This window comes from Schistocerca gregaria, chromosome 2 (assembly GCF_023897955.1).
Source record: "Schistocerca gregaria isolate iqSchGreg1 chromosome 2, iqSchGreg1.2, whole genome shotgun sequence".
Lineage (NCBI taxonomy): Eukaryota > Metazoa > Arthropoda > Insecta > Orthoptera > Acrididae > Schistocerca > Schistocerca gregaria.
The window spans coordinates 316819118-316833031 of NC_064921.1; the positions used below are offsets into that span (position 1 = coordinate 316819118).

Here is a 13914-nt window from a genome sequence, read left to right on the forward strand (position 1 = left end):
ATGTAAATGATGCTCCATGTGTTCCCCTTATATGGTAATGTATCAAAACATCTGTGGAGAGTGTAAGCTGATCTGTTCATGCCAATCTCAACCTCTCCATTTCTAAGTGGCATCTTCTGTAAATTTGAATATATCATCACTGCAGCATTTCTGCAAAAAGACCTTAAAGTGCAACCTTACAAAATCCAATTGGTGCAAGAATTAAAGCCTCATGATGCCGGACACAGGCTGCAGTTTGCTACTGATGTGACTTATTGCCCGTCATTTAACATCATGTCTTTGGGACAAGGCTCACTTTCACCCGAACTGTCATATCAGAAAGCAAAATTGCCACAACTGGAGTGAAACGAATCCTAAACAGATGAATGAAAAACCTCTTCATTCGCCAAAAGTTTTTGTATAGGCTGCGATGTAGGCTCGAGGAATAATTGGTCTGTACTTTTTCCAGGACGAGAGCAGTCATGCCGTAACAGTTAAATCGGATCATTATATGACGACGTTAAATGACTTTCTGGTGCTTGAACTGCAAAACTTTCCTTGCTGTAACCAAAGAACATAAGTTTCAGCACACATTCAAGGCATCTATAGTGAGACTTCATGAAATTTTCCTTGACAATTATATCTCCAGGAGGGTGGCATAAATTGGCCAACAAGCAGTCCGGATTTGGACCACATGGATTTTCTTTTTGTGGAGAGATATCAAATCCAAATTGTATGTCAATAATCAGACTTCTCTGGAGCAACTGAAAAAAATATCCATAGTGAACTGGAAGCCATTCCAGTGTCTAAATGTTGAGCTGTCATACAAAATTTTGTTCATCATTTAAATATGTGCCGCATGCACGCTGGATTGTATTTAAATGACATTATTTTTAAGGAGTAAATTCCTAAACTGTATATTTCAATGATGAATAAAGACTCTGTTGACAGACTTCAACCTCTATTTTACTCTGACACATAAAATATAAAGTTTCCTTGAGACATTCAGTGAAATAAAAATACTGCATGGTTACTTCTTAACTTGCAAATAAATGTGACCCCTAAGCTAATGCAGCCTCTAACCTCAAATTTGTGGCAATAAAATAAGTGACAGAGTAATTAATGAAATTTTATGATCAGCACACTAACTACCAATTCCAACAGGCACCAAAGGTTTGAATGTTTCCAAGAGAGATTTCTACCATATAGAAAAACACTAAAAAACAATGAGGGAGAAATGTGCGTAATCAAAAAATGTCCAGAAACACATCAAAAAAGTTTTGCATCACCTTGGTTCAGAGAGTTCAGGAATGTGTACAGAAAATTGAAATAGAGATCAACATAAACATCATTTCCGCCCTTTTTATTGTTCACAAAAACCACACATTGCATGTTGTACCACCATAAAGTGAAACCTTCAGAGGTGGTGGTCCAGATTGTTGTACATACCCGTACCTCTAATACCCTGTACCTCTAATACCCAGTAGCACACCCTTCTTGCATCGACGCATGCCTGTATTTGTTGTGGCCAACTATGCACAAGTTCATCAAGGCACTGTTAGTCCAGATTGTTGCACTCCTCAAAGGCGAATCAGCGTAGATCCCTCAGAGGGGTTAGTGGGTCATGTTGTCCATAAACAGCCCTTATCAATCTATCCCAGGCATATTCAATAGGTTTCATGTCTGGAGAACATGCTGACCACTCTAGTCGAACAATGTTGTTATCCTGAAGGAAATCATTCAAAAGATGTGCACGGTGGGGGTGCAAATTGTTGTCCATGAAGACGAATGCCTCGCCAATATGGTTCCAATATCGGGCGGAGGATGGCATTCACATATCGTACAGCCGTTACGGCACCCTCCATGACCACCAGCGGCTCCACATAATGCCACCGCAAAACAGCAGGGTACCTCCACCTTGCTGCACTCGCTGGACAGTGTGTCTAAGGCGTTCAGCATGACCAGGTTGCCTCCAAACGCGTCTCCGATGATTGTCTGGTTGAAGGCATAAGTGACACTCATCGGTGAAGAGAACGTGATGTCAATCCTGAGCAGTCCATTTGGCATGTTGTTGGGCCCATCTGTAACATGCTGTATGGTGCCATGGTTGCAAAGATGGACCTCACCATGGACGTCGGGAGCACAGTTTGAGACTTAACACAATGTCTTGTGGCTGCACGAAAAACATTATTCAACATGGTGGCATTGGCGTCAGGATTCCTCCAAGGCATAATCTGTAGGTAGCAGTCATCCACTGCAGTAGTAACCCTTGGGCGGCCTGAGCGAGGCATGTCTCTCTGCATCTCCTCCATGTCTGAACAACATCGCTTTGGTTCACTCTGTGATGCCTGGACACTTCCCTCGTTGAGAGCCCTTCCTGGCACAAAGTAACAATGCGGTTGCGATCGAACCACGGTCTTGACTGTCTAGGCATGGTTGAACTACAGATAACACGAGCCGTGTCCCTCCTTCCTGGTGGAATGACTGGAACTTATCAGCTTTCGGACCCCCTCCATCTAATAGACACTGCTCATGCATGGTTTTTTACATCTTTGGGAAGGTTTAGTGACATCTCTGAACAGTCAAAGGGACTGTGTCTGTGATACAATATCCACAGTCAACGACTATCTTCAGGAGTTCTGGAAACCAGGGTGATGCAAAACTTTTTTTGATGTGTGTATTATGCCTAGGAAGTTAAGACATTGTATTAGTGACAAGTAATGGTGGAAAACAAAACGGAGAGACATAAAGCAATTAGAAGGACTAATGCAAAATCAGTACTCTCGCAAACGAAGAATATGTAAAACAAAAAGTAAGCACAAGCTCAGAATTTCAGATTGTGAGAGCTTGTGGGTGACAAACACAATTACAGAGGACAGTATTTTCCAGGCAACGCCATACACCTTTATAAAATTTATACATTCATAACATTAAATAAATACAAATACATTATGATAAAACTTCAGACAAAAGAATTTTCTGTGCACTAGTAAGTACAAGTTCCATAAAGAAAAACCAGAAATCAGATGGCCACAAAAGATTCCTCCACCGTTTGGGATGGCATTCATTGCAGGCAAGCATATAACAGACTGAAGAATGCTTTGAAAGTTTACAGAAAGACTGTCACTTTTTTGGGCTGTCTGACTATGGCTAACACACTTATCAGTGCCCACACCCTAATGAGCACGACAAAGCCAAAAACAAAAAATATCAAGAATGCAAGAGATGACAGCATATTGGCAAAACCCTAGAAATGAGAAATTTGGAGGTCATCTAATCTGTAACAGTTGTGAGGACATTTGGGTGGTGGTATGCCACTGCCTTCCTGTAACCCAGGGACCAACTAATGACCTAACACATTACCTCATCAAGCAAGAGCATTTGTGACACCCCTTGGTTCGCTCATCGGCAGGTAGCCTACACTAGTTGCACCTGCCAGGCAGCCCAATTTCACATGTTCTGTGTAGGTGCCAGCCTCTTGGTCACCCCTTGTGCATTATATTCAGCCTATGCAGGGCAGTCATGTAGGCTGCAGCCCAGCTGTCTGTCTGCTCAACAGTCAGCTGTTTGCCCATCCCTACCCACTTGTGCCAGTGGGCACCCTGCTGCTGGCTGGTGGGTCTACTGAGCTGAAAAGCCAGACCTAACTGATACCTGCATGATGAACCATTCAATAAAATTTGTGAATGATGTCGCTGGCAGGCCTAGGATCCCTGTACAGGGAAGATGGGGACTAGGCAGAACTTTGGGTATTACATCACACCCCCCCCCCCCCCCCCAACCAAAAAGTTCAAACTGATGTCTTCCACTACAACTGGAACTTAATCAGTGACAAGAGACATAGCACCAGTCAAGAGGCCATCTGACTCATATGTCAAAGGAAGGTAAATGCATATGAGATGAGTTGGTTCTATCAGTGCCAGCAGTTAGAACACATGGCAAATAACAGTACCTCTTAGGAAAATAGTAGCAAGGGGTGGAAAGTATCACCTTGTGCACTCTGAGTGTATTCCAGCATGCCTGTAGTTGAAGTAGCTGTTTCAGCACCACTGAGTAAACATGGTGCAATTGGAGAATGAACAATTAAATGGATCATTCCAACATAGACAGGCACAGTTGAGAGGGCCAGCTTTGCTCACTGAAGTTTAATGAAGCTCCCAATCTGCAGTATCTTCCACAGAACTGACTTTGACCTCCTGGTTCTGTATCAGGCGAAAAGGTCGAACCAAAAGCTTTGAAGGCTCTGTGATAAGTTAGGGTGCAATTTCCTACACTTGCACCAAAGGTAAGAAACTGTAGTGTCCACCTAAATTGGTCAGGAGTGTAATACACAACAGATGCAGCTACCCGGGTAGTTGACTGGTGTGTAAGTTGCACACAACTCATATGTGATTGGGCAATTGTCCATCCAGATCAAATATTAATAGCTTTAGCAGAACCCAATGTTTTAGAGTAAAATCCAAATGTCATCCACAGACTGGATTACTAAAATTCCAACAATCAACCACTGAAGCACTGACATCAAAGTGGCAGTTTGGATCCTTCCTAAAAAGCAGTGGAGACAATAATGAACTAAATACAGAAAGTTAGTTGAAATTAAAAATTGGAAGAAGTGAGAGTTTTGGTGTAACTATGAAGTGTTTATTGAAAGAATAGGCAAACAGGGATTGGAGATGGTTTGTCACAGTCGACAAGAGAGAAATTGTAGCTGCAGGCAATATTGTTTAAGACTCCTATGATGCATGGTATGAACTTATGACCATCAGACTCACCCCAAACTTCAGAGGAAATCTCAGCGAGTTAGCATGCGTTACAATTTTGTAAGTAGTGGGCATGAATCATCCTTGAAAACAATACTAAATGTGTCCTATGAAATCTACCTACTACACAGTTTGTTTGGAAGTCCACTCATGATGAAAATATACTGGATCTAATGGAAACAAATAACCGTGATTTCCTTGCAAAGGTCCACATTGAAGCTGGTATCATTGACCATACAGGAGGGTGTAGCACACAGATTACCTAAGTACAAAGGGCAACTAAAACAAGTACAATGATTTACATGTTCAGCAAAATCTATACATGGAAACTCCAGGTAGTAATATCAACAATATTAGGAAAAGGATTGAGTGCTACTCACTGTAAAGATGACTATTGGGTTGCAGGCAGGTACAACAAAAAGACTGTTACAAGTTAGAGAATTATTCTTCTCGGTGTCCATTCTCTCTCTCCCTTCCTGCACGTTTTCATCACCCTCCAAATGGCACTTGCTCTACTGTGCACAATCTTTTTGTTGTGTGTGTCTGTAACTCAATGGGTCATCTTTACGGTGAATAGCAAACTATGCTTTTCCTAATATTGTTATTTATTCAGGAAACTAGATGAAGAGGCAGTGGTGCCACATTCCAATGATGAAGGCTGAACACTTAGTTCTGGGCAGCAGTATGTGGTGGACTGTGGCTGAAGTTTATCACAATAGTTGACCTAACAATGCAGTAGAATAGTATATGATGGCAGGTATCCTCCCCATGATATACAGAATCTGAAAAGAAACAGTAACTGCTGCATAATAGGTGTAAAACAAAGCATAAGGCTACAGCTAAAGAAATACTAAATGAAACATGTTTGGCTGTAGAAAACAAGCTATGAAGCTCTAAATGACTACCTTACTGGAACGACCTTCCACAAATACTTTTAAAAAATTCTGGTCATATTTAACAGCTGCCACTGGCAAAAAATTAAGTGTCAATCATGGATGACAAAGGAACTGAAACTGATGGTAGCAAAGCAAAAATGGCTGAACTCTTTGTTTTCAAATGCCCCTTTGCACAGGCAGTTCCAGAATTCCTGCCATTGTTTTATTCTTGCAGCACTGCAAAGACAGCCAATACAGATATTAACCCTCACAGCACTGGGGAAGGGGGTACTTCATGCCCATTTTTGGAAATATTGTCATCTAGACATTGTAATGGTACTTAAATTACATAACCATTACAGCATCTCACCTCAACCTTTCGATACCAGCAATATTCTACTGTGTTTCTGTAGAATAGTTAACATATTTCTGAGACAACATTCAGATGTGATTTCATTAATGTAGAGGTATTTTGATACATTGATATGTTTATATTGCAATGATATTATTCTTATGTGAATTCCTTCTTTTGTCACTATTATTTGACGTACTTGTAACTCTGAGTTTTGGGTGCGTAAGCCATTATTAGAGTGTCGGACCTTTAAAGAGTCAAGTCTTGGTCGTCTTGATGAAAAGACGCAAATTGTAGTCAGTTCATAAAATGTGAAATTTAACAGTGAGGAAGATATTTTCAAGTATGTGTTATAATGTGATGTTTTGTGTGTTACGTGATACTGCAACAAAAGTAATAAAAAAGAAGTGTAACTTAAATTCGGAGTGTTGATTATTTTTTTACATCACCATTGTGCTAACTTTCAATGGTTTGTGAAACACATCTATAAAACTTTTGAATATCGCAGAATAAAACCTAGGCCTCTTTGCATCCGAGCTTGGAATCACCACCACCTAGATTTTCGACGATAGAGCCATGATTTTACAGCAAGACCAGCGTGGGAAACACGAAAAGATGAGTGCCTAGTTTATCCATTATTTCATGAAATGACTTTATTAACTGTGCTCTAATGACACCTGCCACATAAAATAACTTTGTTGTTGCCCGAAAATGCAGTATTTAGCAGTGTGAGCAACACTACAACCATAATTAATTTTTGACCTTTGTTGTGGTAGGGTTTTTAGATGTACTTTACATTTTAAAACTATGAAAACAATATTTATTGTTTTTAATTATTTCTTATACCACATTTCACAATTATTTTGAATTTTTCAGTAAAATGTAACCAAAAAGTTTAAGTCTTAGATGTGAATATGATTTTTTGTAAGAAATGTCAGGCATATTTTCAGATCCAGGATCCGCCTTACACATCGACATATGTTTAAAAAGTATGTATCTCAGAGACAATTAATGAATTTTTTTTTTCTAATTTTTTGTAGTGGCCGTCATGTGTCTGTGTACACATTATGGCAAATGTATTGGTATTACTAACATTGTCCTAAGAGATATTTTCATGTTCTGGAGCCTACTTGTACATCATGACTATTTTAAAAGTTTTGTGGTGGGCATAAAGTACCTCTCCTTGATAGTAGGAATTATGAAAAATGCATTGGTATTGCTGGGATTAAGGGGCAGGACAACTGACAAACAGTTGAAATTGCTAAAACTAAGCAACGCTCCAGGGGTCATAGGATGACAATAAAATATGAGTCACCTCATACAAATGCCTGGGTGTAATGATTTGTAGATATATGAAATGTAATGATCACATAAATTCAGTGGTAGGTAAAAGAAGGTAGCAGATGTCAACAAACTGGTAGGATACTGGAAAACAGGATCAGTTTACAAAGTAAATTGCTTACTAAACACTCATGTGACTCATCCTAAAATGTGTTCCAGGGTGTGATAACCATACCAAACAGGGTTACCAGTAATTACTGAATGTGAAAAAGACAGGCAGCATGAACAGGTTTGTCTAACCCATGGCAAAGGAGAGACAAGCATAAAATCACTATGAACCTACTTAAAAAGTTCCAGGAGACAGTATTATTTGAGGAATCTAGGAATACATTTCAACTCCCACAGCACTCACAGAGGGATTTAAGTAATCATTCCGCCCAAACCCCATTCGTGAATGGATCAGACAGAAACCTTAATAAGTGGTACAATTGGAATTGCCATCTGCCACACACTTCACAGTGGTCTGCTGAGCGTAGATATAAATGTAGATAGCTTTCTTTCTGAGGAAAACTGTGACAATCTGTAGAACAGAGGGTTGGAGTTCATCTAAACTAATATGAAGTATGCACAAATATTTTAACTGTTTTTACACTTGTTTCTCAGGTGTAACATTGTTTAGGACAATCTGTGGAGAAGATTAAGAATTGGAAACACACAGCTTGTAGCAAAACATATGCAGATGGGCAGATAATAACTATTGGCAGTGAGTACCACACCTGTGTCATTCCAAGTCAACTGACCAACACTTCCCTACTTGAGCATCACGGATTTCATTGAAACGTTATGAACATTCGCGCATGTCCCGCATGAAGACTGGTGAAGTTTAACATTCGTTGAAGCAATACAAGCAATCTAATGTATTCCATAAAGAATAATAGTTAAAATAATTTTAAAAGCCCTATTCAGCCAGATACTTGAGGCAATATTGCATGAAAAATTTTCAAGGCTTAGCTTCTTGTATCCCAAGGACTAAGGGTACGGCATACATTGAACTTGGACTGTAATAACTCAATAACACAAGGTTCTCAAATAAAAAAGTTTCAATTATGTACAACTTTCCAACACTGAGTAAATTAAGCATAAATTCAAAGATTTAGTAAAAAGGTTGAATGCTGCATTTTTTATCTGATTTTGCAAAAAAATTACTTCTATAAAACTTTCCAAACTGTGCTCATTAGAAAAACCATATTTTTAACCAAAAAAGGGGTATCTGATTATCTGAAGTGGGTTAACAATGCCAGATAGTTTGAATCAAAGTTGGTGCAAAAATTGCAGCATAAAAAAATGTAAACTTCAAGTTCTTACATATTGTGGAGTAAATGCATGCTTAACATGAAACTTAATATGCAATTCGTAAATAGCACAAGGATGTGGGTTACAAAATTCCACTCACTATTTTCCAGTAGTCTACAAATTTGTTAATAAGGTGCCAATTTTTCTGGGTAGGTGAAAATTGGGTATATTCAACACTTCTTTTACAAATGATGTTTTTCTATTGAACTTTTGAAACCAATCTAATTCAAAATGTGTTTTAAGCCCAACCGAGATTAGTCTGAAATCAAGTATGGAAAACATTTTCTAAAAGCAGACGGCATGTGATGTTTTTTTTTAATTTTTTACAAAACCAAGTTTGTACTGATTTTGTAGAATTTTGTAAAACAGTATGTGAATCAACTGGAATATATTGAAAAAAATTTATCTTGTAGTGTTCAAAGTTTCACACCTTATTGTGCCTTTAAGCAACGATACAGAAGAACCAAAGATAAAACTTTATTTGCGACCTTTTTTTTAATTATTATTTATTATTTATTATTAATTAAATTAATGTAGCATTGTTAGAAACAGAACCCATTACTCGGAGAAGGGGTGGGGGGAGGAGGAGGACAGAGGGGGGCAGACAGAGAGAGAGGGGCGGGGGGGGGGGGACCGACAGAGAGAATGGGGGGGCCGACAGAGAGAATGGGGGGGGGACCGACAGAGAGAATGGGGGGGGGACCGACAGAGAGAATGGGGGGGGGACCGACAGAGAGAATGGGGGGGGGACCGACAGAGAGAATGGAGGGGGGACCGACAGAGAGAATGGGGGGGGGGACCGACAGAGAGAATGGGGGGGGGGACCGACAGAGAGAATGGGGGGGGGGACCGACAGAGAGAATGGGGGGGGGACCGACAGAGAGAATGGGGGGGGGACCGACAGAGAGAATGGGGGGGGGGACCGACAGAGAGAATGGGGGGGGGGGGACCGACAGAGAGAATGGGGGGGGGGACCGACAGAGAGAATGGGGGGGGGACCGACAGAGAGAATGGGGGGGGGACCGACAGAGAGAATGGGGGGGGACCGACAGAGAGAATGGGGGGGGGACCGACAGAGAGAATGGGGGGGGGGACCGACAGAGAGAATGGGGGGGGGACCGACAGAGAGAATGGGGGGGGGACCGACAGAGAGAATGGGGGGGGGGGGACCGACAGAGAGAATGGGGGGGGGACCGACAGAGAGAATGGGGGGGGGACCGACAGAGAGAATGGGGGGGGGACCGACAGAGAGAATGGGGGGGGACCGACAGAGAGAATGGGGGGGGACCGACAGAGAGAATGGGGGGGGCCGACAGAGAGAATGGGGGGGGGCCGACAGAGAGAATGGGGGGGGACCGACAGAGAGAATGGGGGGGGGACCGACAGAGAGAATGGGGGGGGACCGACAGAGAGAATGGGGGGGGGACCGACAGAGAGAATGGGGGGGGGACCGACAGAGAGAATGGGGGGGGGACCGACAGAGAGAATGGGGGGGGACCGACAGAGAGAATGGGGGGGGGACCGACAGAGAGAATGGGGGGGGGACCGACAGAGAGAATGGGGGGGGACCGACAGAGAGAATGGGGGGGGACCGACAGAGAGAATGGGGGGGGACCGACAGAGAGAATGGGGGGGGGACCGACAGAGAGAATGGGGGGGGGACCGACAGAGAGAATGGGGGGGGGACCGACAGAGAGAATGGGGGGGGGACCGACAGAGAGAATGGGGGGGGGGACCGACAGAGAGAATGGGGGGGGGACCGACAGAGAGAATGGGGGGGGACCGACAGAGAGAATGGGGGGGGGACCGACAGAGAGAATGGGGGGGGGGACCGACAGAGAGAATGGGGGGGGGACCGACAGAGAGAATGGGGGGGGGACCGACAGAGAGAATGGGGGGGGGACCGACAGAGAGAATGGGGGGACCGACAGAGAGAATGGGGGACCGACAGAGAGAATGGGGGACCGACAGAGAGAATGGGGGACCGACAGAGAGAATGGGGGACCGACAGAGAGAATGGGGGACCGACAGAGAGAATGGGGGACCGACAGAGAGAATGGGGGACCGACAGAGAGAATGGGGGACCGACAGAGAGAATGGGGGACCGACAGAGAGAATGGGGGACCGACAGAGAGAATGGGGGACCGACAGAGAGAATGGGGGACCGACAGAGAGAATGGGGGACACACAGAGAGAATGGGGGACACACAGAGAGAATGGGGGACACACAGAGAGAATGGGGGACACACAGAGAGAATGGGGGACACACAGAGAGAATGGGGGACACACAGAGAGAATGGGGGACACACAGAGAGAATGGGGGACCGACAGAGAGAATGGGGGACCGACAGAGAGAATGGGGGACCGACAGAGAGAATGGGGGACCGACAGAGAGAATGGGGGACCGACAGAGAGAATGGGGGACCGACAGAGAGAATGGGGGACCGACAGAGAGAATGGGGGACACACAGAGAGAATGGGGGACACACAGAGAGGGGGGGGGACATACAGAGAGGGGGGGGACATACAGAGAGGGGGGGGACATACAGAGAGGGGGGGGACATACAGAGAGGGGGGGGACATACAGAGAGAGGGGGTGACTTGTTGCATTCTCAAATGAATCAAAGGAATTATGACTGTTTATATGCTCCCATACAAGCCCTTATTACTTTTATCTTGTCTACGTGGACATTATGCAATATGTATGTTGGATTTATTGGCTTCAGTTTGCAGTCAATCGCAAATACCAGTTTTCTCTGCTTCTTTAAACTTTATCAAAAGTGTTCAGAAAAAGAAGCTCTTTTTCCCTAAAGAGACTCCCATATGAGTTCACAGAGAATTTCCATACTGATATGTTAATGGAACCTACTAACAGCAGGATGCCTCTGCAGTATTTTTATATCTTCCTTAACGCAGCCTGGTGCCGATACCAAATAAGTGAGCAGACTCAAGAATGGGTCTCCCAGCATTCGGTACACAGTTTCCTTTATAGATGAGTTTCACTTTAGATGAATTCTCCCAATAAACCAAAATTCAATATTCACCTTCTCTACAGCCAAACTTGCATGTTTGTTCCATTTCATATAGCTTTGCAATGTCACACCTAAATATTTAACAATTTCACTGTGTCAAGCTGCACACCACTAATACTTAATTTGACTGCATTTCATTACTCATGTTTTACTTCTGTTAATATTCATACGATATACTTTTTTGAGACACTATCCATCATCGCATTCAACTCGTCTCCCAAGCGTTTTGCTGCTTCTGATTCAATTACAATGTCGTCAACATGTGTGTGTTTCTTCTCACTGAACTTTTCCTTTTCTAAATTTCTCCTTGGTTTCCCTCACAACCTTACTCAATGTACATATTCAATACCATTGAGGATAGGCTACAGACTTGTCCCACTCCTATTCCAACCACTGCTTCCCCTTTAGGCCCTTGAACTCTTGCAACTGTAGTCTGGTTCCCAAACCATTTGTCCTCTAGTGGTTCAAGCTTCACCATTTAGCATTTTCTGTCAGTCTCAATTCTTAATTCTTAGATGCCATCATTCCCCTTCACATGCTTCATGTGCTACACTTTTATAATTCACTTTCTGTCAACTAAATTATGTTTTGTGTTATCCATGGATTTCTGTTGGTAGCTGTCTATTTCCCTATTTCATCCTCCGCTACCTTTGCTTTTTCATCTCCAAAATCTACCAATATGTCTTCTACTGTATTACTTTCCATTGTTATAGTTTAATGTTGTGATGTGTTCCATCTGAATCTAACAATAAGCTCTGGTTCTTTCAATTTATCTATTTGCCTCCGTAATTTCCTACCTTTCTGCAATGTCTTCACTTTTAATCCACTGTTCACAACCAATAAATTGTGTTAAAGTTCACATGTGTCCTGGAAATGTTTTGTAGTTTAAATCTGCAATGTCTTCACTTTTAATCCACTGTTCACAACCAATAAATTGTGTTAAAGTTCACATGTGTCCTGGAAATGTTTTGTAGTTTAAATCTGGCTTCAGAATGTAATTATCTTTATTATCTGAAACCGTTCAGGTCACTTGGTCTCTCCCGTGGTACTTAAATAAAATGTTGGAATTATTAAATTGTGCTTCTGCTTCGATTCCTTTCCTCCAGTTTAAACTGTTCTATTTTCCTTCTCTTCTTATTCCCACCATTGTATTCCAGTGCCACATCATGTTTATTTTCTCTCCCTCAACTATCTGAATACTTTATCTCACCATACTTTTCAATCTCTTCATTATATGTACAGCTGGAAGGCATATAAGCTTGTACTATTGTTATGGGTAATGGTTTTGAACCTATCTTGGCTGTGATAATGCGACAACTACACTGTTCGTAGTACCTGGTCAACGTTCACTGTTGAAGAGCGATGGTGGGACATGAAAAAGGTAAGAAAGATAAATAAATGGACACATGTAATTAAAAAGTGATAAAATCTTTTTAAAAAACAATTAAAACATTACAAAATATTTCAATAAACATATGTCAAAAATCAATTAATTCAGGGTTGCTCCAAGTGTCGCCAAGTGAAATTCCACAATATTTCACAGATTTTCAGACAAGTTTTAGCAGTAATGAACTGTTCATAGATGGAGAAAGCAAACCAAAGGATGTGTGTTTCATTAAGACCACTAATGTCATTTTATTTCAAAATAACAAAATGCATTTCCTTGGAGCAGGGCATACTTTTTACCTTCACTGATTTCAGAATTAACCTCAGAAAAAGTAGGCCTCTTGGTAGTAGTGTATAAGATGGGGAAGAATTGTGTAAACCAACACTGTAAGTGACTGCCAATAAAATGTTGGTTCTATTATGTTCATTATTGTCAGTTATTACCCACTATGATATATCTACTTTTTTACAGATATATTGTGATTCTTCTTTCGAGTAATATATGAGTATAAAGGTTAGAACCCCCATGAACTACGGACCTTGGCATTGGTGGGGAGGCTTGCGTGCCTCAACGATACAGATAGCCGGACCGTAGGTGCAACCACAACAGAGGGGTATCTGTTGAGAGGCCAGACAAACGTGTGGTTCCTGAAGAGGGGCAGCAGCCTTTTCAGTAGTTGCAGGGGCAACAGTCTGGATGATTGACTGATCTGGCCTTGTAACACTAAACAAAATAGCCATGCTGTTCTGGTACTGCGAACGGCTGAAAGGAAGAAGAAACTACAGCCGTAATTTTTCCCGAGGGCTTGCAGCTTTACTGTATCATTAAATGATGATGGCGTACTCTCAGGTAAAATATTCCGGAGGTAAAATAGTCCCCCATTCGGATCTCCGGG

At 42.2% G+C, this 13914-nt stretch overlaps 1 protein-coding gene across 1 annotated transcript in view; it reads right to left on the minus strand.

Moving 5' to 3' along the window:
* Positions 1-13914, minus strand: part of LOC126336940 (PHD finger protein 3) — a 240225-nt gene that overhangs the window by 150008 nt on the left and 76303 nt on the right. The gene's annotated exons all lie outside the window — the stretch shown is intronic.